Source organism: Macaca mulatta, chromosome 10 (genome assembly GCF_049350105.2).
Source record: "Macaca mulatta isolate MMU2019108-1 chromosome 10, T2T-MMU8v2.0, whole genome shotgun sequence".
NCBI classification, from domain to species: Eukaryota; Metazoa; Chordata; class Mammalia; order Primates; family Cercopithecidae; genus Macaca; species Macaca mulatta.
This window is the reverse complement of record NC_133415.1, coordinates 12,215,378-12,240,725: the sequence shown is the minus strand read 5'-3', so window position 1 is coordinate 12,240,725 and position 25,348 is coordinate 12,215,378. Positions and strand designations below refer to the sequence as shown.

Genomic DNA, 25,348 nt, shown 5'->3' with positions numbered 1-25,348 from the left:
CCGGCTAAATTTTTTTTTTTTTTTTTTTTTTTGTATTTTTAGTAGAGACGGGATTTCACCATGTTGGCCAGGCTGGTCTTGAACTCCTGACCTCGTGATCCGCCCGCCTCGGCCTCCCAAAGTGCTGGGATTACAGGCGTGAGCCACCGCGCCCGGCCCCCTACAAATCTAAGAATCAAGTATCTCGTTACTTTACAAGGATCCCTCGTCGTTTCCTCGGAATTAAGCATCAACTTCAGCGGCCACGGAAGACGCTCTCCTAACCGTCTACTTCAGCCTCATGGCTGAACCCTAGCACACGCTCTCATATCACCTTCTGCTTCCTCCGTCCCACCCTGTCATCTTTTATTCTGGGCCTGGCCTTCGCTCCCACCGTGGTTTAAAAAACATTCTCTCGGCCATAATCCCAACAATTTGGGAGGCTGAGGCAGGCGGATCACCTGAGGTCAGGAGTTCTAAACCAGCCTGGCCAACCTGGCGAAACCCCGTCTCTATCAAAAATACAAAAATTAGCCCGGCACGATGGTGTGCGTCTTTAATCCCAGCTACTTGGGAGGCTGAGGCGAGAGAATCGCTTGAACCCAGGAGGCGGAGGTTGCAGTGAGCTGAGATTGCCAGTGCATTCCAGCCTGGGCTACAGAGCGAGACTCCGTCTCAAAAAAAAAAAAAATCTCAATCCTCACACCATCCCCAAAGGACATAACTGATAGATCTTCAATCCATTATTAGAAATCCTGGGGGCCACATATGTTTCAAAATTCAGCATTTTTTTAGTTTTAGAAAGGTACTATGGTGCACCCACTGTATATTATGTAATCCAGTACTCTTTAAAGAAAAACAATATTCTGTAAGGAAACATGAATATTCACATTGAGTGGGATAAATATAAATAGACTCACATCAGTTCAAGGCTGACTTTGCTGCCCAAAAAATGCATCAGTTTACTTTTTGCTGCCAAATAATTTAAGAAGCGTTTTAAAATTTCGGGATACAGGCCGGGCACGGTGGCTTATGCCTGTAATCCCAACACTTCAGAAGGCCGATAGGGGTGGATCACCTGAGGTCAGGAGTTTGAGACCAGCCTGACCAACACAGTGAAACCTCGTCTCTACTAAAAATACAAAAATTAGCCGGTTGTGGCTGCACGCCTGTAGTCCCAGCTACCCCGGAGGCTGAGGCAGGAGAATTGCTTGAATCAGGAGGCAGAGGTTGCAGTGAGCCGAGATTGCACCACTGTGCTCCAGCTTAGGTGACCAATCAGGATTCTCAAAAAATAAAAAAATAAAAAAATAAGGCCAGGTGTAGTGGCTCATGCCAAATCCCCAGCACTTTGGGAGGCCAAGGTGGGTGGATCATCTGAGGTCAGGAGTTTGAGACCAGCCTGGCCAACATGGTGAAACCCCGTCTGTAGTAAAAATACAAAAATTAGCCAGGGGTGGTGGCAGGCACCTGTAATCCCAGCTATTTGGGAGGCTGAGGCAGGAGAATTGCTTGAACCTGGGAGGTGGAGGTTGCAGTGAGCCAAGATCATGCCATTGCACTCCAACCTGGGTGACAAGAGCAAAACTCAGTCTCAAAAAAAAAAAAATTCAGGATGCAAAGGATTATAACCTACCTATATGCCCCCTTTTTACGTAGAAAATTAACTTCCATCCAAGAGGTTAATAACTTGACAAAGTCACATAATTAGTGAAGGACAGAGCTCAAGTCTATCTGACTCCAGGTTGGGTTTTCATGGCATCAGACTCAGGGATCAATAACCTCACTGGAAAAGGGGCTTTGGAATCCTGAGCAAGAAGAAATTATTACTGCAGGCCTGCTCTGTGCTGGGTCCTGCACCAGGCTGCGGGAATATAGAGGAGAATAAGATGGCTGCCGTCACAGACCAAATAAGACAATTTAAAATTGTAATGAAGGTTCCAAAAGAAGCAATGCCACTAAGGGTCCTGGGCAAACTATTCTCCCTCAGGAATTCCCTTTCCAGTCAAGAGAGAAGAGAGCATCAGTAGACCTGAATTGCCTTGCCAGCGTACAAGTAGCTCACTAGGTGTAGGGTAAACGCACCTAATAGCAATAACTTAAGCATACCCTTAGAATGACCTTGTATGGCAGATGCATCTGAATGTGTGTTCCAAGCTAGGGAATCTGGGAGTGGCCAACCAGAAGACTGGTTCCTTGTCTGTGAGGAACACCTGAGCCCCCAGCCAGTCGTGTGGAATACAGACTGTACAAGGGATTGAGGCCCTGAGTTCCGGGTTAAATGAAGGCTACCAGATAGAGGTAAGGGGAAGGTGTTAAGTGAAAATGCTGTATAAACTGCATGCTGTTTGTAACTGCATGCTGTTTGTAACCAGCTGAATTGCTGAACCAGGAGAATTGCTTGAACCCAGGAGGCGGAGGTTGCAGTGAGCCAAGATTACGTCATTGCACTCCAGCCTTGGCAACAAGAGTGAAACTCCGTCTCATTTAAAAAAAAAAAAAAAAAAAGGCCGGGCGCGGTGGCTCAAGCCTGTAATCCCAGCACTTTGGGAGGCCGAGACGGGCGGATCACGAGGTCAGGAGATCGAGACCATCCTGGCTAACACGGTGAAACCCCGTCTCTACTAAAAAATACAAAAAACTAGCCGGGCGAGGTGGCGGGCGCCTGTAGTCCCAGCTACTCGGGAGGCTGAGGCAGGAGAATGGCGTGAACCCGGGAGGCGGAGCTTGCAGTGAGCTGAGATCCGGCCACTGCACTCCAGCCTGGGCGACAGAGTGAGACTCTGTCTCAAAAAAAAAAAAAAAAAAAAAAAGTAGGGATTCATCACAACACTGGGTTAGGCCTCAGTTTCCTTATCTGTCAAATGAGGAATTCGTTCATTCATTCAACAAATATGTACTGAGCTTACTTTGCCTAGCCCCATACAGGGCTCTGCAACGTGCAATAAAACAGAGGTGGGGTTGGGGCCCCTGCCCTGGAAGAGATCAGTCTACCTACATCATAGCTATGAAACAGAGGCCTGTGCAAAAAGGACTGATGAATTCCCCAATTTATGGGGAGGGTCATCGGGGAAGCCTCTACCAAAGAGATGTCATTTGAACTCGGCCTCAAAGGATTTTTATTTGTCAAGCAAAAAGGGCAGCTCTCCAGGCAGTAGGAACAATGTGTGCAAAGGCAGAGAGGATAAAAGACAGTGGCCTGCAGGACTAGCTGTGATTTGGCACAGCCAGACTAGAAGACAGTGGCAGGAGGCCAGTTTAGGAAGATACGTAGGGTTCAGACCTAAAGTCTCCAGCTGGAAAACATCATCCTGAGGCCAGTGGAATGCATTGAAAGCCTGTGAAAACCTGTGCACTTATTTTTATTTTTATAATGAGACAGGCTCTTGCTATGTTGTCCAGGCTGGTCTCCAACTCCTGGGCTCAAATGATCCTCCTGCCTCAGCCTCCCAAAGTGCTAGGATTACAAGCGTGAGCCACCATGCCAGGTCAGCACCTGTGTATTTTAGAAGAGTGAATTTAAGGAGCTGGCTAGATTAGGAGAGGATGGAAGGAGTTTTCACTGTTCTGTGTAAGCCACCAAGATAGGCAGCTGGCAAAGGGCACCGAAGGTGAATATACAGAAGAAAGGGGTGAGTGACCAGGCATGGTGGCTCATGCCTGTAATCCCAGCACTTTGGGAGGCTGAGGTGGGCAGATCACAGAGCCCAGGAGTTCCAGACCAACCTGGCCAACATGGAGAAACCCTGTCTCTACTAAAAATACAAAAATTAGCCAGGCATGGTGGTGCAGGCATATAATCACAGCTATTTGGGAGGCTGAGGCTCAAGAATCACTTGAACCTGGGAGATGGAGGTTGCAGTGACCCAAGATCACACCACTGCACTCCAGCCTGGGCAACAGAGCAAGACTCTGTCTCAAAAAAAAAAAAAAAAAAAGGCCGGGCGCGGTGGCTCAAGCCTGTAATCCCAGCACTTTGGGAGGCCGAGACGGGTGGATCACGAGGTCAGGAGATCGAGAGACCATCCCGGCTAACACGGTGAAACCCCATCTCTACTAAAAAATACAAAAAAACCAGCCGGGCGAGGTGGCAGGCGCCTGTAGTCCCAGCTACTCGGGAGGCTGAGGCAGGAGAATGGCGTAAACCCGGGAGGCGGAGCTTGCAGTGAGCTGAGATCTGGCCACTGCACTCCAGCCTGGGTGACAGAGCAAGACTCCGTCTCAAAAAAAAAAAAAAAAAAAAAAGGGAGGGAAGAAGAAGAAAGTAGAAGAAGAAGAAGGAAGAAGAGGAAGACAGAGAGAGAAGAGAAGGGAGGGGAGGGAGGGAGGAAGGGAGGAAGGAAGGAAAAGGACGGAAGGAAGGAAGGGAGGGAGGGAAAGGAGGAAAGGGAGGGAGGGAGGGAAGGACAGAAAGAGAGAGAGAAAAAGAGAGAGAGAAAGACCGGGCGCAGTGGCTCACGCCTATAATCCCAGAACTTTGGGAGGCCGAGGCAGGCAGATCACCTGAGGTCGGGAGTTCGAGACCAGCCTGACCAACATGGAGAAACCCATCTCTACTAAAAATACAAAATTAGCCAGGCATGGTGGCGCATGCCTGTAATCCCAGTTACTAGGGAGGGTAAGGCAGGAGAATCGCTCGAACCTGGGAGGCAGAGCTCGCAGTGAGCCGAGATCACAGCATTGCACTCCAGCCTGGGCAACAAGAGCAAAACTCTGTCTCAAAAAAAAGAAAGAAGGAAGGGAAGGTGACAGGAGGGGAGGGGAGGGAGAGAAAGAAAAGGGAATGAATCAGATGTTGAGACTGGACAGACTCTGGAGACTATTTTTATGAATCAAGTTGGGTGGGACAGGAAGCAGCGAGTATGGCAGTCAGGATGTCCACTTGGGATACTGGGCATGTGGTGTTATTTTAGAAGGAAGAGTTTGATTTCTATGTGTAGGGATGGATTCATTTATGGGGTTAACTATATCCTTTCTCCTTCCAAGTACAGATGTAAGGCTACATACCAAAACATATGCAATTCACCAAGGTAAAAGTAAGGACATGGCCGGGCACGGTGGCTCACGCCTATAATCCCAACACTTTGGGAGGCCAAGGCGTGTGGATCATGAGGTCAGGAGTTCAAGACTAGCCTGACCAACATGGTGAAACCCGGTCTCTACTAAAAACACAAAAATTAACCGGGCGTGGTGACGGGTACCTGTAATCCCAGTTACTCTGGAGGCTGAGGCAGAGAATTGCTTGAACCCAGGAGGTGGAGGTTGCAGTGAGCTGAGATCTCACCGCTGCACTCCAGCCTGTTGGCCAGGCTGGTCTTGAACTCCTGACCTCAGGTGATCCTCCTGCCTTAGCCTCCCAAAGTGCTGAGATTAGGGGTGTGAGCCACCATGCTCGGTCTAGTCTTTGGTTTAAGGGAATGTTGTGGCTGGTTTGATCTTCTATCCAGACCACTCAAACTTTCTCCGTATCAGCAATAAGCCAGTTTCACTTTCTCATCTCTCATGTACTCATTGGAGTGGCACTTTTAATTTCCTTCAAAAGCTTTTCCTTTGCATTCACAATTTTACTGACTGCTTAGTGCAAGAGGCCTAGCTTTCGGCCTATCTCAGTTTTTGACATGTCTTCCTCATTAAGCCTAATCATTTCCAGCTTTTGATTTAAAGCAAGAGACATGTGACACTTCTTTCGCTTGAACACTGAGAGGCCATTGTAGGGTTATTAACTGGCCTAAATCCAGCCTGTCTCGGCTGTTGGCATGCCTTCCTCGCTATGCTTAATCATTGTTAGCTTTTGATTGAAACTGAGAGACAGGACTCTTCCTTTCACTTGAACACTTAGAGGCCATTGAGCAGTTGTCAGCTGGCCTAATTTCAGTACTGTTGTGTCTCAGAGAATAGGGCTGCCCTCAAGAGGAAAAGAGAGAGAAATGGTGAGTCAATGGAAGAGTCAGAACACACACATTTATCAATTAAATTCACCATCTCGGGCCGGGCGCAGTGGCTCACACCTGTCATCCCAGCACTTTGGGAGGCTGGACAGATCCCTTGAGGCTAGGAGTTTGAGACCAGCCTGACCAATATGGAAAAACCCCATCTCTACTAAAAACACAAAATTACCTGGGCGTGGTGGCACATGCCTGTAATCCCAGCTACTCGGGAGGCGAGGCAGGACAATTATTGAAGCAGAGGTTGCAGTGAGCTGAGATCGCACCATTACACTCCAGCCTGGGCAACAAGAGCAGAACTTTGTCTCAAAAAGAAGGAGAAGGAGAAGAAGAAGAGGAGGAGGAGGAGGAAGAAGGAGGAGGAGGAGAAGGAAGAAGAAGAATAAGAGGAGGAGGAGGATGAGGAGGAGGAAGAAGAAGAAGAAATACTGCAATTAATTTACACATGGCTGTACAATTGGTTTTTCCACAGCCAGGACGATATCTTCCTACTGGACAGAAAGTATTTGCATGGGCAGAGATGCAGAGATATGGTTTCTTTGCAAGGCTATCCGTTATCTGCAATGTCCAAGAGACAGGATCTCGCTGTCTTGCCCAGGCTGGTCTTGAACCCCTGGTCTCAAGTGATCCTTCTGCCTCAGCCTCTCAAAGTACTGGGATTGCAGGCATGAGCCACCGTACCCAGTCAAGAAGAGCCTTTAAGCAACACAGAACTAGATAATCCCTGAGGGTTCCAGCATGTCATTGAAAGGTTAGCCAGTAATCTCTTTTGCCTATCTCAAGTCTTCCACTTTTCCCTAAATTGTGCTCTTCAGATTTCATCTTCTATGTGATTCTTCAGGAGGCTTTCCCAGGCACGTGATCTCCTAAACCTTTATCCCTCCCCTCATCAATCCTTAGCTATCTCAGTTTGTTCTCAGAGCACTTCTCTCCCGCTGTAGATTTTATTTATTTATTTATTTATTTATTTATTTTTATTTTTTTTTTTTTTTGAGACAAAGTCTCGCTCTGTCATCCAGGCTGTAGCTCAGTGGTGTGATCTCAGCTCACTGCAACCTCTGCCTCTGGGGTTCAAGCGATTCTCCTGCCTCAACCTCCCGAGTAGCTAGGATTACAGGTGTCCACCACCACGCCTGGCTAATTTTTGTATTTTTTGTACAGACAGGGTTTCACCACATTGGCCAGGCTGGTCTCAAACTCCTGACTTCAAATGATCTGTCCACCTTGGCCTCCCAAAGTGCTGGGATTACAGGTGTGAGCCACCATGCCAGGCCCTCCCACTATAGATTTTAAATTGTCATTGTCAGCTTCTCTAGAGATGGGGTCACCTCTCTTTTTCTTTTGCCCGGCACCAAGCACATAGCAGGGCTGCATAAGTCTTCGTGGATGAATGCAAGAGTGATTATGTTGATCTTTGTTTGTTTGTGTTTTAGATGGAGTCTCACTCTGTTGCCCAGGCTGGAGTGCAGTGGCGGGATCTCTGCTCAAGCGACTCTCCTGCCTCAGCTTCCTGAGTAGCTGGGATTACAGGCATGTGACACCACGCCCAGCTAGTTTTTGTATTTTTAGTAGAGACAGGATTTCACCATGTTGGCCAGGCTGGTCTTGAACTCCTCACCTCAGATAATCCACCCGCCTCAGCCTCCCAAAGTGCTGGGATTACAGGGGTGAGCCACCGCGCCCGGCTATGTTGGTCTTTTGGATGCATAAATATTGTCAGTGAGACCCCAGGCTTGGCACCCCCTTGGTCTTTCTAAACTGCATCTCTATTTAGATGGGGCACAGCCTTTTCTGCCAGAATATTTAATGGTACAGTTTTTTGTCCTGGCCCTAAAGTCTCTGGGAAGGAACCTCCTTTTTTTACTCTCCCCAAACACCATGCCCTATGCCCCCAGGATTTTACTAGTTTGACCAGTGCACCTAATATCCATCTGAGTCTTTCTTTCTTTTTTTTTTTTTTTTTTTTTTTGAGATGGAGTCTGGTTCTGTCTCCCAGGTTGGAGTGCAGTGGAGTGATCTTGACTCACTGCAAGCTCCGCCTCCCGGGTTCACACCATTCTCCTGCCTCAGCCTCCCGAGTAGCTGGGACTACAGGCGCCCGCCACCACGCCTGGCTATTTTTTATTTGTATTTTTAGTAGAAATGGGGTTTCACCATGTTAGCCAGGATCGTCTCAATCTCCTGACCTTGTGATCCGCCCACCTTGGCCTCCCAAAGTGCTGGAATTACAGGCGTGAGCCACTGCGCCCGGTCTTTTTTTTTTTTTTTTGGCATGTATTTATTTTATTTATTTATTTATTTATTTATTTATTTATTATAAATTTATTTATTATTATTATACTTTAAGTTGTAGGGTACATGTGCATAACGTGCAGGTTTGTTACATATGTATACTTGTGCCTTGTTGGTGTGCTGCACCCATCAACTCATCATTTACATCAGGTATAACTCCCAATGCAATCCCTCCCCCCTCCCCCCTCCCCCCTCCCCATGATAGGCCCCGGTGTGTGATGTTCCCCTTCCTGAGTCCAAGTGATCTCATTGTTCAGTTCCCACCTATGAGTGAGAACATGCGGTGTTTGGTTTTCTGTTCTTGTGATAGTTTGCTAAGAATGATGGTTTCCAGCTGCATCCATGTCCCTACAAAGGACACAAACTCATCCTTTTTTATGGCTGCATAGTATTCCATGGTGTATATGTGCCACATTTTCTTAATCCACTCTGTCACTGATGGACATTTGGGTTGATTCCAAGTCTTTGCTATTGTGAATAGTGCCGCAATAAACATACGTGTGCATGTGTCTTTTTTTTTTTTTTTTTTGAGACGGAGTCTCGCTCTGTCACCCAGGCTGGAGTGCAGTGGCTGGATCTCAGCTCACTGCAAGCTCCGCCTCCCGGGTTCACGCCATTCTCCAGCCTCAGCCTCCCGAGTAGCTGGGACTACAGGCGCCCGCCGCCTCGCCCGGCTAGTTTTTTGTATTTCTTAATAGAGACGGGGGTTTCACCGTGTTAGCCAGGATGGTCTCGATCTCCTGACCTCGTGATCCGCCCGTCTCGGCCTCCCAAAGTGCTGGGATTACAGGCTTGAGCCACCGCGCCCGGCCCTGCATGTGTCTTTATAGCAGCATAATTTATAATCCTTTGGGTATATACCCAGTAATGGGATGGCTGGGTCATATGGTACATCTAGTTCTAGATCCTTGAGGAATCGCCATACTGTTTTCCATAATGGTTGAACTAGTTTACAATCCCACCAACAGTGTAAAAGTGTTCCTATTTCTCCACATCCTCTCCAGCACCTGTTGTTTCCTGACTTTTTAATGATCGCCATTCTAACTGGTGTGAGATGGTATCTCATTGTGGTTTTGATTTGCATTTCTCTGATGGCCAGTGATGATGAGCATTTTTTCATGTGTCTGTTGGCTGTATGAATGTCTTCTTTTGAGAAATGTCTGTTCATATCCTTTGCCCACTTTTTGATGGGGTTGTTTGTTTTTTTCTTGTAAATTTGTTTGAGTTCTTTGTAGGTTCTGGATATTAGCCCTTTGTCAGATGAGTAGATTGCAAAAATTTTCTCCCATTCTGTAGGTTGCCTGTTCACTCTGATGGTAGTTTCTTTTGCTGTGCAGAAGCTCTTTAGTTTAATTAGATCCCATTTGTCAATTTTGGCTTTTGCTGCTGTTGCTTTTGATGAAGTCTCGCTCTGTCGCCCAAGCTGGAGTGCAGTGGCGTGATCTCGGTGCACTGCAACCTTTGCCTCCTGGGTTCAAGCTATTCTGCCTCAGCCTCCCGAGTAGCCGGGACTACAGGCGCCCACCCGCCAACATTGCTGGCTAATTTTTTTGTATTTTTAGTAGAGATGGAGTTTCACCATATTGGCCAGGCTGGTCTCGAACTTCTGACCTCAAGTAATCCACCTGCCTCAGCCTCCCAAAGTGGTGGAATCACAGGCGTGAGCCACCGCGCCTGGCCCATCTGAGACTTTCTTTCCTCTGGTGTAAAGTGTAAACAAACACATTTAAATCAAGGGGTTACTCGTGCATTCATTCAACAAATATAGAAAGAGGTCCCATTACAGGCCAGATTCTGTTATATTCATTGTATAATTACATAATGAATATATTCACTATATAGTTATAATATTCACTATCTCAGTCAATCTTCAAAATCCCCTAAAACAGTGCTTCTTAAACTTTTAATTTTTATTTTATTTTGAGGCAGAGTCTCACTCTGTTGCCCAGGCTACAGTGGTGCAATCTCCGCTCACTGCAACCTCTGCCTCCCGGGTTCAAGCGATTCTCCTGCCTCAGCCTTCCAAGTAGCTGGGATTACAGGCACCCATCACCACGCCCAGGTAAATTTTTTTTGTATTTTAGTAGAGACCGGGTTTCACCATGTTGGCCGGGCTGGTCTCAACTCCTGACCTCAAGTGATACACCCGCCTAAGCCTCCCAAAGTGCATGGATTACAGGCGTGAACCACCGTGCCTGGCCCATCCCTGCCTTTCTTTACCTACGTCTGTCTTGGTAAATTATTTTACCACCAGAGACACCAGCCCCAGCCAGTTGCACAGGGGATGAAAGTTAATTTCTGTTCACCAATCCATTCATTCTCCCTGGTAATCCTTTATTGAGAGGCTCAGTAGAATTCCCGTTCTCCCCACTTCCATAGCCTGTTTTGCCAGGATGGTAACAAGCTTCTGAACCCTGTTGGGCAAGGTAGAAATCACTCCGTGGTTCTCCCATGTACACATCAAGAAGATGTGTATGCCTTTTGTCCAATTAATCTGCCTTTTTTGGTTTCTTTGAGACAGCATGTTGCTCTGTCACTCAGGCTGGAGTGCAGTGGCGCTATCATGGTTCATTGTAACCACGAACTCCTGGGCTTAAGCAATCCTCCCACCTCAGCCTTCTGAGTAGCTGAGACCACGGTGCCCACCACCATGCCCAGCTAATTAAAAAAAAAATTTTTTTTTTGGTAGAGCAAGGTCTCCCTCTGTTGCCCAGGCTGGTTTTGAACCCCTGGCCTAAAAGGATCCTCCCTGTTGGCCTCCCAAAGTTCTGGGATTACAAGTGTGAGCCACCGTACCCGGCATGATCTGCTTTCTGTGAGTTAATTCTTCAGGGAAACTTCATATGGGGAAGGGAGAGCATTCCCTTGTCCCCTGCAATACACACTTAATCCACAGGGTGTGTGCACAGTCCTCCTTACATATGTTAAGTACAGCCTAAAGGTTTTCCTTTTTTTTGAGACAGAGCCTCAGCCTCCCAAAGTGCTGGGATTACAGACGTGAGCCACGGTGCCCGCCCATGAAAAGATATTCAAGACACATCATTAACTTAAAAAAGCAAGTTAGGGAACAATACAAATGCTATGATCCCATTTATTTAAAAATTAGAGACATAGCTGTTTAGGAAAAAAAGGTGTTTCTTTCCCTACATTAGCTAAAGGAAAATACTGGCGTTTCCCCCCCTCCCCCCCATCGCTGTGCTGCACAAATACCTCTGGCCACTTCACTTCTTACACCAGATGGGGGAGCTAGTGGGGGCATTCTTCCTACATCAAGCGATTCTCCGGTCCTCTGCAGACACCAGCTGGGTGTACACTACAATTCAATTCCGTTCTATTAGCTGGGGCCGGGCGCGGTGGATCATACCTGTAATCCCAGTGCTTTGGGAGGTGGAGGCAGGAGGATTGCTTGAGGCTAGGAGCTCGAGACTTTGCCTCTAAAAAAAAAACTTCATAAAAACCCTGTCTCTAAAAAAAAAAAAAAAAAAAAAAAAAAAAAATTTATGGGCCGGGCACAGGGGCTCACGCCTGTAATCCCAACACTTTGGGAGGCCAAGGTGGGTGGATCACGAGGTTAGGAGTTCGAGACCAGCCTGGCCAACATGGAGGAAGCCTGTCTCTACTAAAACTACAAAATATATATATATATTATTTTTATATAAATTTATATAAATATAAATATATATATATGTACTAGCCAGGCGTGATGGCGGGTGTCTGTAATCCCAGCTATTCGGGAGGCTGAAGCGGGAGAATCGCTTGAACCCGGGAGGCGGAGGTTGCAGTGAGCCGAGATCGCGCCACTGCACTCCAGCCTGGGCAACAAGAGCGAAACTCTGTCTCAAAATTTTGCCTTTTAGTGCGTACGCCTGAGCCCACTCACCCAACTACCCAACTCCGTTTTTTTGTTGTTGTTGTGATTGTGTTTTTGTTTTGTTTTGTTTTGCTTTTTTGTGAGATGGAATCTCGCTCTGTCACCCCGGCTGGAGTCCAGTGGCATGATCTCAGCTCACTGCAACCTCTGCCTCCTGGGTTCAAGCGATTCTCAGCCTCCCTAGTAGCTGGGATTACAGGAGCCCGCCACCACACCTGGCTAATTTCTGTATTTTTAGTAGAGACGGGGTTTCACCAGGTTGTCCGGGCTGGTCTTGAACTCCTGACCTCCTGATCCTCCGGCCTTGGCCTCCCAAATTGCTAGGATTACAGGCGTGATCCACCATGCCCAGCCCCAACTCCTGAGATCTTATCGGGAAGCTGCTAGTTACCAGCTTCAGGTATTTTCTGTCTATTGGAAAACTGCCTTTTCTTGGTGCCACTGCAACCAAGGTTTTTTTTTTTTTTTTTTTTTTTTAATTTTTGTTATCCCATACTTAAATACTAAACCAATTATTTTATTTTATTTTATTTTATTTTATTTATTTTTTGAGATGGAGTTTTGCTCTTGTCACCCAAGCTAGAGTGCAATGGCACAGTCTTGGCTCACTGTGACCTCCGTCTCCCGGGTTCAAGCGATTCTCCTGCCTCAACCTCCCTAGTAGGTGGGATTACAGGCACACACTACCACACCCAACTAATTTTTGTATTTTTAGTAGAGATGGGGTTTCACCATGTTGGTCAGGCTGGTCTCAACTCCTGACCTCAGGTGATCTGCCCACCTGGGCCTCCCCAGGTTCTGGGATTACAGGCGTGAGCCACCACACCCTACCATAAACCTGCTTGTCTTGTATTCAACTGCGTTTTGTTCTTGTAGTCTGTCCCAGCCCTAAAAGGGTTGAGATGGATCTCACTCTATTGCCCAGGCTGAAGTGCAGTGGTGCTGTGGCAGGCCAAACCTCCCTGATACTCACACAGAGAAGCCTGCATAGCACTCCAGTTACCCAGACAAATTTCCACAGTGCTGCTTTAACATTGAGCAAATAGTTAAACCTAGGGAAATCGGTGCCCAAATATCAAAGCTAGAAATGAAACATATGATCAATAGGAACCTTGCAGGGGCTTCTCCCTAACCTGGAGCACGTCAAAATAATAGACAGCCTTACATTCCTAGTGCCAGGACCTGACTTAGGTCAACTAAATCTGGGGTGAGTCAGGGTAACAGAAGCAGCTGTTTGAATGGATTCACCGGAGAGCCTAAGGCAGCTCTCCAGACCAAGCCGTAAAACAGATAACAAAGAAGGAATCACTCTGGTACCACAGTAGATAGGCCTTGAAGATACTTGGGCCCTCACAGCTTAATTGGACTTAAAAAATGTTTCTCTGTCTCTGACCTAGTTGAAACAAAATTAGTTACCTGTAGACTTCCGCCAGTGCTATACTGCAGTTAGGCACATAACCCCAGCCTACATAAACACTAAGAAAATTGTAACACTTTGAGTTGTTCTGGTGGCATTATCTCCCACCTTCTCCCTGTATCCAGTTACAGCAAGAAATTCCCTTCTTTCCTAGTTTGTCTGCTTCCTGTTACTGGGCCCGAGAAAACGCAGCCAGACCCAGCCTGTTTCTGAGGACAGTGCAATCACAGCTCACTGCAGCCTCTACTTCCCAGGCTGAGGTGATCCTCCCACCACAGCTTCTCGAGCAGCTGAGACTACAGGCACAGACCATCGCGCCTGGCTAATTTTTTTTTTTTTTTTTTTTTTTTGAGACAGAATCTCACTCTGTCGCCCAGGCTGGAGTACAGTGGCACGATCTTGGCTCTCTGCAATCTCTGCCTCCTGGATTCAAGCGATTCTCCTGCCTCAGCCTCCCAAGTAGCTGGGGTTACAGGCGCCTGCCACTACGCCCAGCTAATTTTTTGTATTTTTAGTAGAGACGGGGTTTCACTGTGTTGGCCAGGCTGGTCTCGAACTTCTAACCTTGTGATTCGCCCGCCTCAGCCTTCCAAAGTGTTGGGATTACAAGCGTGAGCCACTGCGCCCGGCCATTTTTAAATTTTTTGTAGAGATGGGGTCCCCCTATGTTGTCCAGGTTGGTCTCAAATTCCTGGGTTCAAGCAGTCCTCCCACCTCAGCCACCCATAGTGCTGACATTACGGGTGCGAGTCAATGTGCCTAGCCAACATTGTTACTTACTAGCGAAATATTTAAAAATAAAAATAAAAGTGAACTTCAAAGAAAATCCAAAACAAAGAAATCATCTGGGCTTTTTCAAAATATAGATACCACCCCAGAGCCTGCTGAGTCAGAAGCTGGGGGAAGAGGAAGCACAGGCGTTCTATAAAAGATTCCCAGGTAACTCAGATGGGCACGCCCGGTTAAGCACCATGCAGCGGCCGGGCGCGGTGGCTCAAGCCTGTAATCCCAGCACTTTGGGAGGCCGAGACGGGCGGATCACGAGGTCAGGAGATCGAGACCATCCTGGCTAACATGGTGAAACCCCGTCTCTACTAAAAAATACAAAAAAAACTAGCCGGGCGAGGTGGCGGGCGCCTGTAGTCCCAGCTACTCGGGAGGCTGAGGCAGGAGAATGGCGTAAACCCGGGAGGCGGAGCTTGCAGTGAGCTGAGATCCGGCCACTGCACTCCAGCCTGGGAGACAGAGCGAAACTCCGCCTCAAAAAAAAAAAAAAAAAAAAAGCACCATGCAGCTAGGGAGAGTTTGGGCAAATCGTTTAAACTTAATGTCCAAGTAATTGCGAACCAAATAGCTCTTCTGGGACATTAACAACTCACATTGGGAGACTTTGAGTGAGTCCTTTCCTATCTCTGGGCCTGAGTCCCTTCTGGAAAGTGAAGGGGCTGGATGAGAATCTCTTTAATGGATGGCCTGAGACTCCTTCCACGTACTTACCTTTTAGAATTCTGATGAGCTGTGTTTCTTTTTCTTTCTTTTTTCTTTTTTTGAGCCCGAGTCTTGCTCGGTCTCCCAGGATGGAGTGCAGTGGCGCGATCTCAGCTCACTGAAACCTCTGCCTCTCGGGTTCAAGAGATTCTCCAGCCTCAGCCTCCTGAGTAGCTGGGATTACAGGCGCACGCCACCACGCCTGGCTAATTTTTGTAATTCTTTAGTAGAGACGGGGTTTCGCCATGTTGGCCAGGCTGGTCTTGAACTCCTGACCTCAGGGGATCTGCCCAGACCAGTATGAAAGTACAGGAGGATTGTTTATTTTAGGTACGCACCAGCTCAGTGGGCTCACATCCAAAAAGCAGAGCCTAGATCAAAGACGCAGCAGGGTTTTTACAAGCTGGCTTACAAAAGTAAAGCAAAAGCAGCTAATCATACGATAGGTCACATAATCTATAGCATAGCATAACTTGTGGCCTTGCATAGCAGGTGGCCTTGTAGCTGCATTGAAAGAAAAACATGAACTGGCTAAATACAGACATTTGTAAAACATAATCATGCTTAAGAAACCAGGGAAAGGAGTAACAGTAAAAAAAATTTGTCTTTCTCTCTTTTTTTTCCTTCAACCTTACTCTGGAGAGGAGGTGTCTGGAGCACACTCCTCTGGCCTTGGCTTCTCAAACAGTGTTATCATATAACTGTCCTTGAAGTGCGCTTGCTGTTCTTTCCTTTCCTAGGCAGAGGAAAACGTGTTATTTTCCTTTTAACCCTTGCTTTGCCTGTTACTTTTCTTAGAGTGAATGAATGCATATTTGTTTTTAAATTTCTGCCTCAGTAGTATTGTTACGGGAAAGGGGTCCAGTCCAGATCCAGGCCCCAAGAGACGGTTCTTGGATCTTGTGCAAGAAAGAATTCAGGGTGAGTCCACAGAGTAAGGTGAAAGCAAGTTTATTAAGAAAGTAGAGGAATAAAAGAATAGCTACACCATAGACAGAGCAGCCCCAAGGGCTGCTGATTGCCCATTTTTATGGTTATTTCTTGATTACATGCTAAACAAGGGGTAGATTATTCATACCTCCCTTTTTAAAATTTTTTATTTTTTACCTTTTATTTATTTATTTATTTAAGATGCAGTTTTGCTCTTTCACCCAGGCTGGAGTGAAATGGCACAATCTCGGCTCACTGCGATCTCCACCCTCCGGGTTCAAGCGATTCTCCTGCCTCAGCCTCCCAAGTAACTGGGATTATAGGCACCTGCCGCCATGCCCAGCTAATTTTTGTTTTTTTTGTTTTTTTTTTTTTTTTTTGAGACGGAGTCTCGCTCTGCCGCCCAGGCTGGAGTGCAGTGGCCGGATCTCAGCTCACTGCAAGCTCCGCCTCCCGGGTTTACGCCATTCTCCTGCCTCAGCCTCCCGAGTAGCTGGGACTACAGGCGCCCGCCGCCTCGCCCGGCTAGTTTTTTTTATTTTTTAGTAGAGACGGGGTTTCACCGTGTTAGCCAGGATGGTCTCGATCTCCCGACCTCGTGATCCGCCCGTCTCGGCCTCCCAAAGTGCTGGGATTACAGGCTTGAGCCACCGCGCCCGGCCTATATTTTTATTTATTTGTTCTTTTCGAGACAGAATTTCACTCTTTTTCCTCAGGCTGGAGTGCAGTGGTGCGATCTCAGCTCACCGCAACCTCCACCTCCTGGGTTCAAGCTATTCTCCTGCCTCAGCCTCCTGAGTAGCTGGGATTACAAGCATGCGCCACCAAGCCTGGCTAATTTTTGTATTTTTAGCACAGATGAGGTTTCTCCATGTTGGCCAGGCTGGTCTCAAACTCCCGACCTCAAGTGATCCGCCTGCCTCAGCCTCCCAAAGTGCTGGGAATACAGGCATGAGCCACCAAGCCTGGCCAATTTTTGTATTTTTAGTAGAGACAGGTTTTTGCCATGTTGGCCAAACTGATCTTGAACCCCTGACCTCAGGTGATCCACCCGCCTCCCAAAGTGCTAAGATTACAGGCGTGAGGCACTGAGCCCAGCCTGTTTTTTTTTTTTTTTTTTTTTTTTTTTTTTGAGACAGTTTCACTCTTGTCACCCGGGCTGGAGTACAATGGTGCGATCTTGGCTCACTGCAACATCCGCCTCCCTGGTTCAAGCAATTCTTCTGCCTCAGCCTCCCAAGTAGCTGAGATTACAGGCGTGTGCCACCACACCAGTCTAATTTTGTATTCTTACTAGAGACAGAGTTTCACCATTTTGGCCAGGCTGGCCTCAAACTCCTGACCTCAGGTAATCTGCCCGCCTCGGCCTCCCAAAGTGCTGGAATTACAGGCGTGAATCACCATGCCTGGCCATGCCTCCCCTTTTTAAATACCATATAGGGTAACTTCCTGTCGTTGCCATGGCATTTGTAAACTTTCACTGCGTTGGTGGGAGTATAGCAGTGAGGACCACCAGGGGTTACTTGCCATCTTGGTTTTGGTGGGATTTAGCCGGCTTCTTTACTGCAGCCTGTTTTATCAGCAAGTTCTTTATGACCTGTATCTTGTGCCATCCTCCTATCTAATCCTATGACTTAGAATGCCTTAATCATCTGGGAATGCAGCCCAGTAGGTGCCAGCCTCATTTTACCCAGCCCCCACTCAAGATGCAGTTGCTCTGGTTCGCACACCTCTGACAGTTTTGCCTTTGGAAGGTGGAGCCTTTGGGAGGCCCTTGTGTATGTAATTAGTGCCCCAGGGAGAGCTGCCTTGCTCCCTTCTACCGTGTGAGGATACAGTGGGAAGGCACCAGGTGGGAATTAGGAAATGGGCCTTAGTAGATGCTGAGTCTGCTGGGGCTTGATCTTTGACTTCCCAGCCTCCAGACCTGCAAGAAATACATTTTTGTTGCTTAGAACCCACCCATTCTATAGTATTTTGTTATAGCAACCCAAACGGAATAAGATTGTTATTAAAAACAAGACACCCAATGACTGCCCTCCTGATAAACACAGAGGAAAAGCAGAAACTCATCCCTTTGTAATCTCCAATTGAGTCAGTCGAGGATTACCAAGAGATGCTAAAACCACTGAGTGAAATACAGGTGTTAACCACCGTGCCCGGTCAATACTCTATAATCCCAACACTTTGGAAGCCCAAAGCAGAAGGATTATTTGAAGCCAGGAATTCCAAACCAGCCTAGGTAACATAGAAGGCCCTGTTTCTACAAAAAAATACAAAAAATACAAAAAATGACCCAGGTGTGGTGGTGTGCACCTGTAGTCCTACCTACTGAGGAGATTGAGGTGAGAGGAGTATTTGAGCCCAGGAATCTGAGGTTACAGTGAGCTATAATCATGCCATTGCACACCAGCCTGGGCAACAGAGTGAGACGCTGTCTATTAAAAAAAAAAAAATATATATATATATATATATATATATATATCACTTTTAAAGTCAAAGTTGGACATGGGGAGAAAATTCTCACTTTAAATATAATGATGGAGGTAGGTTAAATGTGAAAGGATGGAAAAAGAAATATCGTGAAAACACTAGTTTTACAAAAGTGTTTACTAGTTTTAAAAAGTGTTGCACTCTTTTTAAGAGTGTGGCTGGACATGGGCTCACGCCTATAACCCAATCACTTTGGGAAGCCAAGTCAGGATTGCTTGAGCCCAGAAACTGGAGACCAGCCTGGACAACACAGTAGGACCTCATCTATTTTATTTTATTTTATCTTATTTTATTTTATTTTATTTATTTATTTTTAGACCGGGTCTCACTCTGTCACCCAGGCTAGAGTGCAGTAGTTGCGATCTCTGCCCACTGCAACCTCCACTTCCTGGGTTCAAGTGATTCTCGCACCTCACCTTCCCAAGTAGCTGGGATTACATGTGTGCCCCACCACACCCGGCTCATTTTTATATATATATATATATATATATATATATATATTTTTTTTTTTTTTTTTTTTTTTGAGACGGAGTCTCACTCTGTTGCCCAGGCTGGAGTGCAGTGGCCGGATCTCAGCTCACTGCAAGCTCCGCCTCCCAGGTTAACGCCATTCTCCTGACTCAGCCTCACGAGTAGCTGGGACTACAGGCGCCCGCCACCTCGCCTGGCTAGTTTTTTGTATTTTTTAGTAGAGACGGGGTTTCACCATGTTAGCCAGGATGGTCTCGATCTCCTGACCTCGTGATCTGCCCGTCTTAGCCTCCCAAAGTGCTGGGATTACAGACTTGAGCCACTGCACCCAACTTTATTTTATTTTTTAATCCTTCTAAAAAATAAGGAAGAAAGAGTGGCTATATTAATATCAGGCAAACTAGGTCTCAGAACAAGTCAAATTAGCAGGCATAAACAGGGACACTACCTAACAACAAAAGGGTCAATTCACCATGAAGACATAACAATCCTAAATGTGTATGTGCTAACAACAGAGCTTCAAGATATATAAAGCAAAACACTGACAGAATTAAAAGGAAAAATGCACAAATCCACAGTTACAATGAGATGACAACACTCCTTTTATAGCAATTGATAAAAAAGTAGAAAAAAATACTAGCAAGAATATAGAAAAACTGAACACCATCAGCTACCAACTGGATCTGATGGGCGTTTACAGAATACTCCACAGTAAGTAGAATACACGTTACTTTCAAGTGCACAAGCAAAACAGAATATACATTGTTTTTATGTGCATATGCAATATTCACCGAAAATGGACCATGTCCTGCCTCATAAAACAAACTTCAACAAATTTATTTATTTATTTATTTTTGTGTTTTTTTTGGAGATGGAGTCTCACCCTGTTACCCAGGCTGGAGAACAGTGGTGTGATTTCAGCTCACTACAACGTCTGCCTCCCAGGTTCAAGCCATTCTCCTGTCTCAGCCTCCCAAGTAGCTGGGATTACAGGTGCATGCCACCATGCTAGGGTAATTTTTGTATTTTCATTAGAGACAGGGTTTTACCATGTTGGCCAGGCTGGTCTTGAACTCCTGACCTCAGCTGATCTACCCACCTCTGCCTCCCAAAGTGCTGGGATTACAGGCATGAGCCACTGGGCCCAGGCAACAAATTTTTTTTTTTTTTTTTTTTTTTTTTTGAGACGGAGTCTCGCTCTGTCACCGAGGCTGGAGTGCAGTGGCCGGATCTCAGCTCACTGCAAGCTCCACCTCCCAGGTTTACGCCATTCTCCTGCCTCAGCCTCCCGAGTAGCTGGGACTACAGGCACCCGCCACCTCGCCTGGCTAGTTTTTTGTATTTTTTAGTAGAAACGGGGTTTCACTGTGTTAGCCAGGGTGGTCTCGATCTCCTGACCTCGTGATCCACCCGTCTCGGCCTCCCAACGTGCTGGGATTACAGGCTTGAGCCACCGCGCCCGGCCAGGCAACAAATTTAAAATAACTGAAAATATATAAATAATGTCTTTCTACCAAATGTTAAAGCACCAGTTATCAGAGTGTGGGTTGCAGACTCCTAGGGTTCCTGAGATACTTTCAAGCAAACCGCAAAGTCAAAATTATCCTCACAATAATAGCAAGATATTATTTGTCTTTTTCCCTGAGTTGACATTTAAACTAATGATGAAAAATAATTATAGGTAAAATTTCTGGCTCTGTACTATGACAAGGCAGTGGCACAAACTCCATATGTGGTCATTATGTGCTTCACCTCCCTGCTCTAAAAGTAGAAAAAAAAAAAAGACACTTTTACTTAAGAGTGTCCTTGAAGCCAGGAGTAGTGGGTCACAACTGTAATCTGTAATCCCAATCCATTGGGAGGCCAAGGCGGAAGGCTCACTTAAGGGCAGGATACCAGTCTGGTCAACATAGCAGACCCTGCCTCTACAAAAAAATTAAGAAATAAAAATTTAAAAATTAACCAGGCACGGTGGCACATGCCTGTGGTCCCAGCTACTCAGGTGGCTGAGGCTAGAGGATCGATTGAGGCCAGGATGTTGAGGCTGCAGTGAGCTGTGATAGCACCACTGCACTCCAGCCTGGGTGACAGAACGAGACCCGACTCTAAGAACAAAAAGAAAAAAAGAAGTTAAAATGGAGAAAATTTTAAAACCACAGTTTGGCTATCAGTTGTTCTTTCAAATAAAAACGATGCTACATTTGGCTGGGCGCAGTGGTTCACACCTGTAATCCCAGATACTGCGCCTGTGGTCCCAGATACTCAGGAGGCTGAGGCAGGAGGATCGCTTGAGCCCAGGGAGGTTGTGGCTACAGTTAGCTGTGATTGTGCCACTGCACTCCAGCCTGGGCAACAGAGTGAGACCCTGTCTCAAAAACAAAACAACAAAATTACGTTACATTTTGAAAAAACCCAACTAGTTCAGCTCAAAAATCAAACAATTGCATCAGTGGATAATCAAGTTCACATCAACCGTTCAGTATGCCACCCAAGGAGGCATATGTGTGTTTCCCATTTTGTAACACAGATGTTAAAAAGTCCTGTTCCGGCCGGGCGCGGTGGCTCACGCCTGTAATCCCAGCACTTTGGGAGGCCAAGGCGGGCGGATCACAAGGTCAGGAGATCGAGACCACGGTGAAACCCCGTCTCTACTAAAAATACAAAAAATCAGCTGGGCGCGGTGGCGGGCGCCTGTAGTCCCAGCTACTCGGGAGGCTGAGGCAGGAGAATGGCGTGAACCCGGGAGGCGGAGCTTGCAGTGAGCCGAGATCGCGCCACTGCACTCCAGCCTGGGCTGGGCGACAGAGCGAGACTCCGTCTCAAAAAAAAAAAAAAAAAAAAAAAAAAGTCCTGTTCCTGGACAGGCAGAGTGGCACACGCCTGTAATCCCAGCACTTTGGGGAGCCAAGGCGGGCAGATCACCTGAGGTCAGGAGTTTGAGACCAGCCTGGCCAACATGGTGAAACCCCGTCTCTACTAAAAATACAAAAATTACCCAGGCATGGTGGCGGGCACCTGTAATCCCAGCTACTCGAGAGGCTGAGGCAGGAGAATTGCTTGAACCCGGGAGGCAGAGGTTTCAGTGAGCTGAGATCATGCCACTGCACTCCAGCCTGGGCAATAGAGTGAGACTCTTGTCTTTAACAACAAAAAAAAATTAACCGGGCATGGTGGCATGTACCTGTAATCCCAGCTACTCAGGAGGCTGAGGCAGGAGAATCGCTTGAACTCAGGAGGTAGAGGTTGCAGTGAGTCGAGATCGTGCCACTGCACTCTAGTCTGGGAGACAGAGCAAGATCCATCTCAAAAAAAAAAAAAGACCTGTTCCCAAGGTTGAGATTTAACTAATAAGTTTTATCGTTATATCAAGGACATCACCTCCATTTAATTTTTAATTTAAATTTTTTATTTTTTTTTAACACACAGGGCCTTGCTTTGTTGCCCAGGCTGGAGTGCAGCGGCGCAAACATGGCTCACAGCAGCCTCAAACCCTGGGTTCAAGCAATCTTTCCACCTCAGCTTCCCAAGAAGCTGGGACTACAGGCGTGTGACACCATGCCCAGCTAATTTTTTTTTTTTTTAGTTTTTAAAATTTTTTTGTAGAAATGGGAGTCTTACTATATTGCTTAAGCTGGTCTCGAATTCCTGGGCTTAAGCAATCCTTCTGCCTCGGCCTCCCAAAATTGTGGGATTAGAGGTGTGACCACTGCAGCCAGCCTTAATTTCTAATATGGTAAGTATTGATAGCTCTTTGGGGTTGTTCAATAATTTTTTTTTTTCTTTTTTTTTGAGATGCAGTCTCACACTGTTGCCGGACTGGAGTGCAATGGCATGATTTCGGCTCACTGCAACCTCCACCTCCTGGGTTCAAGAGATTCTCCTGCCTCAGTCTCATGAGTAGCTGGGATTACAGGCGCCCGCCACCACACCTGGCTAATTTTTTGTATTTTTAGTAGAGACAGGGTATCTTCACTACCTGGTCTCGAACTCCTGACCTCGTGATCCACCTGCCTCAGCCTCCCAAAGTGCTGGGATTACAGGTGTGAGCCACCATTCCCGGCAATAATTTTTTAAGGTATAAAAATGTCCAGAGACCAACAAGCTCAAGAACCACTGCTTTAAATACATAAATGATAGCAAACCATTTATATTATTTCAAAACTACTTTTTAAAAAATTTGACACAGAGCATAAGCTCCATGAGGCAGAGGTTTTTCTTTTTGTCTTGTTCATTGTGGAAACTAAGTCCCTAGAACAATGCCTGGAACATAGTGGGTGTTCAATAAATACTGATCGAATGAATAAAGAATTATATTTTGGATTTTATCCATTCTGATACATGGACCTCAAACTCGTTCTACTGTTCAGTATTCTATTATTCCTGAAGATGAAAATATCACAATAACAATTCTATTAATGAACATTCATGAACATTTGTTCATAATTTTTCATGGACATTTTTATACACAGATAAAGAGTTTCTTCAGGGTATATACCTAAGAATGAAACTGTAGTAAATAAATCTTCTGGCCGGGCGCGGTGGCTCATGCCTGTAATCATGGCACTTTGGAGGCCAAGGCGGGTGGATGACAAGGTAAGAGGATCAAGACCATCCTGGCCAACATGATGAAACCCTGTCTCTACTAAAAACACAAAAATTAGCCGGGTGTGGTGGCATGCGCCTGTAGTCCCAGCTACTCAGGAGGCTGAGGCAGGAGAATCGTTTGAACGCGGGAGGTGGAGGTTGCAGTGAGCCAAGATCCCACCACTGCACTCCAGCCTGGGTGACAGAGTAAGGCTCCATTTCAAAAAAAAAAAAAAAGTGGTCTCCGTTCTTTTCCACCAGCCGAGTTTGAAAGTTCCTCTTGCTCTACAGCCTCAGAATCTAACATTTTCACCCATATGGTGGGTAGAAAATGGTATCTCATGATGGTTTTATTTTTTATTTGCCTGACTACTAATAAGATTGAACACTTTGTCATGTGTTTACTGGCCATTCTTAGGCCCTGTCTTCTGAAATGCCTGTTCATTGGCCAGGCACGGTGGCTCGTGCTTGTAATCCCAGCACTTTGGGAGGCCGAGGCAGGCGCATTACTTGAGGTCTGGAGTTTGAGACCAGCCTGACCAGCCTGGTGATACCTTGTCTCTACTAAAAAGAAAAAAAATACAAAAATTAACTGGGCATAGTGGCATGCGCCTGTAGCCTGTAGTCCCAGCTAATCAGGAGGCTGACACAGGAGAATTGCTTGAACCCGGAGGCAGAGGTTGTAGTGAGCCGAGATCATGCCACTGCACTCCAGCCTGGGCGACAGAGCAAGAGCCTGTCAAAAAAAAAAAAAAAAGATTTGCACTCAATTATGTCTTCTCTATTCTCTATCACACGACCTTTCCTTGTCCCCACATCATAAAAATATTCTATCATTCCCTCTCCTCTCTCTTCTTTCTTTTTTCTCTTTCTTTGTTCACGGTAACTTGTCTCAAGGCATTACATCATTCTGATTACCCAGCTCATTCTTCAGCTCTATCCATCTTACTGTTTTCTCCTCCTATTGCATTCTTTATTTCAATGTTTATATTTTCCATTCTTAATATTTCTACTTGATTCTCTTTTATTATTTCATGTTCTTTTATTTATTTATGTATTTATTTATTTAGAGACAGAGTCTTGCTCTTGCCCAGGCTGGAGTGCAGTGGTACGGTCTCGGCTCACTGCAACCTCCATCTCCTGGGTTCAAGCAATTCTCCTGCCTCAGCCTCCTGATTAGCTGGGACTACAGGTGCCCGCCCCCATGCCCAGCTAATTTTTTTGTTTTGTTTTGTTTGTTTTTTAATTTGAGACGGAGTCTCGCTCTGTCGCCCAGGCTGGAGTGCAGTGGCCGGATCTCAGCTCACTGCAAGCTCCGCCTCCTGGGTTTATGCCATTCTCCTGCCTCAGCCTCCCGAGTAGCTGGGACTACAGACGCCCGCCACCTTGCCCGGCTAGATTTTTGTATTTTTTAGTAGAGACGGGGTTTCACCGTGTTAGTCAGGATGGTCTTGATCTCCTGACCTCATGATCCGCCCGTCTCGGCCTCCCAAAGTGCTGGGATTACAGGCTTGAGCCACCGCGCCTGGTCTTTTTTTTTTTTTGAGACAAAGTCTCACTCTGTTGCCCAGGCTGGAGTGCAGTGGCACGATCTTGGCTCACTGCAACCTCTGCCTCCCGGGTTCAAGCGATTCTCCTGCCTCAGCCTCCGGAGTAGCTGGGATTACAGGTGCATGCCACCATGTCCGGCTAATTTTTTGTGTTTTTAGTAGCGACGGGGTTTCACCATGTTGGCCAGGCTGGTCTCAAACTCCTGACCTCAGGTAATCCGCCCGCCTCAGCCTCCCAGAGTGCTGGGATTACAGGCGTTAACCACTGTGCCTGGCCTTCTCTATTTTTTTTTAAAGGAATGTTTTTAATGTTTCCATTGAGTATACT

General features: G+C 46.5%; 3 long non-coding RNA genes across 3 annotated transcripts; all 3 read left to right on the top strand.

Annotated features, from left to right (window-relative positions):
* The first annotated feature begins 12,602 nt into the window (after nucleotides 1-12,602).
* LOC144331707 (uncharacterized) lies at nucleotides 12,603-23,707 on the top strand. The gene is made up of 3 exons (XR_013399076.1): nucleotides 12,603-13,948; nucleotides 14,803-15,091; nucleotides 23,677-23,707. It is a non-coding gene; the product is annotated as an uncharacterized LOC144331707 (long non-coding RNA).
* LOC144331690 (uncharacterized) lies at nucleotides 16,838-17,611 on the top strand. Its single transcript, XR_013399059.1, has 2 exons — nucleotides 16,838-16,985; nucleotides 17,299-17,611. It is a non-coding gene; the product is annotated as an uncharacterized LOC144331690 (long non-coding RNA).
* Nucleotides 17,749-20,836, top strand: LOC144331687 (uncharacterized). The gene is made up of 2 exons (XR_013399055.1): nucleotides 17,749-18,140; nucleotides 18,966-20,836. It is a non-coding gene; the product is annotated as an uncharacterized LOC144331687 (long non-coding RNA).
* Nucleotides 23,708-25,348: the final 1,641 nt, after the last annotated feature.